Source organism: Phyllobates terribilis, unplaced genomic scaffold (assembly GCF_046119375.1).
Source record: "Phyllobates terribilis strain yellow unplaced genomic scaffold, ASM4611937v1 Scaffold_3__8_contigs__length_932513732, whole genome shotgun sequence".
NCBI lineage: Eukaryota > Metazoa > Chordata > Amphibia > Anura > Dendrobatidae > Phyllobates > Phyllobates terribilis.
The window spans coordinates 852,064,418-852,067,077 of NW_027362763.1; positions in this window are offsets into that span (position 1 = coordinate 852,064,418).

Consider the following 2,660-nt stretch of genomic DNA (forward strand, 5'->3'; position numbering starts at 1 on the left):
TACCCGACAATTTAGAATAGAAGGAATAGAGAATCATACATAGATTAGATAGATAGAAACATGTCAGTCACATATATATGAAGTACAGTGACAGTGTTGATTACTGTACTTGTCATTTAGTGTTAAAATAAAGGATTTATTTAAAAAAAAATTGGCGTGGGGTTCCCCTTAATTTTAGTCTCTAGCGGAGGTTAAGCAGACAGCTGGGGCAGATGTTTGAAGCCTGGGAAGGGGGTAATACCCACGGAGCTTCCCAGACTACTAATATCAGCCCCCAGCTGAATACCTAGCCTTTACTAGCTATTAAAATGGGGGACCCCCCCAAAAAAATGACGTGGGGTCCCCCCTATTTTAATAGCTAGCAAAGGCTAGGCAGACAGCTGGGGGCTGATATTAATAGCCCAGGAAGGGTGCCATGAATATTGGCCCCCTCCCAGGCTAGAAACACCAGCCGTCAGCCGCCCCAGAAATGGCGCATCCATAGGATGCGCCAATTCTGGCACTTAGCCTCGCTCTTCCACGCTGCCCTGGTGCGGTGGCAGGGGGTAATAGGGCTGGGGTTCATGTCAGCGCCAGCTGCCATGAAGCCCAGGTTAGTAATGATGAACGTCTATAAGACACCCCCATTACTAACCTACAAAGTGTTAAAAAGAAAAAACACACACTACACCAAGAAAAAAATAATTTATTTGAAATAAACCACACCATTTTATTTAATTCTTAGTTTACTAAAAAAAAAATAGTTACCTGTCCACGTTCCTGCGCTGATCTCCCATGCACAGCTGTCACATCTGGAGATGGTGACAGCTGTGCATGGCTGCTGTAAGCTCACGCTGCCGGGAACACGTCCGCTCCCGGCAGCGGGAGCCACTGACTGAGGTCACCGGAGTGCATTCAGTCAGCGCAGCTCCGGAGACCTCCTTTACGGCACTGCTGTACCGTGGGAATTTCTCACGATACAGCAGGGCCGTAAAGCAGCTAACCGGAGCAGCGCTGCCTGAACTCCGGCGAACCCGCTTATGCAATGACGGGGCTGCTTTACGGCCCCGTCATTCTAGCGGCGGCAGCGGTTCAGAGCGGTCACATTCTATGTGGCTGCTCTGAACTGGAGATCTTCGTGGGACACTCGTGGACTACTACGGAGGGGTAAGGATAAGGTTGTGGTTTATTATTTTATATTTTATTACAGGAGATCGATGGCTTCGGGGAATTAGGTGTCTAGGTGTGTATAGGTGTAGTTTTTTATTTTTTACTTTATTTTAGGTGGCGATCGGTGGGGACAGGTAATGTATGAACTAATTTATTGTAAGTAACCACTGGCCACCAATGACATGTATTTAAAATTTATTGGGGACACAGTAGGGCAATTTATATAGCAGGATCAGGCTGATGGGAACTACTGCTCCCATCGAGCTGATCCTGCTGGCACGAGTGGACGGGGGACAGACATAGGCCGATGGGAGTAGTAGTGTCACATCGGCCTATGTCTGCCTGCACGCACACACCCGCACACATCGCACAGACACCGCGCACACCCGCAGACATCGCACAGACACCGCACACATCGCACAGACACCGCACACACCCCCAGACATCGCACAGACACCGCGCACACCCGCACACACTCGCAGACATCGCACAGACACATCGCACAGACACCGCACACACCCGCACACACTCGCAGACATCGCACAGACACATCGCACAGACACCGCGCACACCCGCACACACTCGCAGACATCTCACAGACACCGCACACACCCGCAGACATCGCACAGACACCCCACACACACTCGCAGACACACGCACAGACACCCGCACACACCAATCATGACGGGTCTGGGAGGTGAGGCTGACCTGTGAGACCGTGGGAAAGTTCATGTGAGTTCATGCAATGCAGTCAAGCATGAACTCACATGAACCCTCTGAGGGCACCGCGGCGACTTCAAATGAACAGCTGATCGGCATCACCTGATACCTCAGCTGTTCATTTGAAATAACCGGCGGGAAAGCGCAGCACAGAACGGGAAAGCCGGCGGTGAAGTCTTTTCACTGCCGGCTTCCCCGCCCGGGTCCTTCGCTCCCCGCTCCTTGGTGCTGCGCTCCCCGTCCGGTCCTAACTTACGATCGGGATGGGAGGTGGCGAGGGGAGCGGAGGATCGGGGTGGGAGGCTGCGGGGAAGCAGTATGGGGCTGTGTGATTGTTTAAAAGCCGGCGGCCTTTTACCGCCCGCCGGCTTTTAAACAATCAGGAGAATTCTCCCACGCTGGGATGGCATTCTGATGACAGGCTGGATCTCAGCTGAGCTCTGCCATCCAGCTTGTCATCCTTCAGAGACACTGCAGAGCGCAGGCATTATGGGAACTTCCGATTCCGGTATTCGATATTTTAAAAGTATCGGAATTAAGTATCGGAATTCCGATACCGCGAATATCGGCCAATACCCGATATTACAGTATCGGAATGCTCAACACTACTTGTCACAGAAGCGATGCGAACTTCCCAGCTCCGGACACAGCGCAGCGCTTCTGTGACAAGTGAAAGCTGTCGGCACAGAAGCCCTGCGCTGTGTCCGGAGCTGGGAAGACACTGCGATGTGTCAGAAAAGTTCGCTAGGTTCTGTCTGTCTCCGCTGCTGGGAATACGCTGCGCTGTGTCC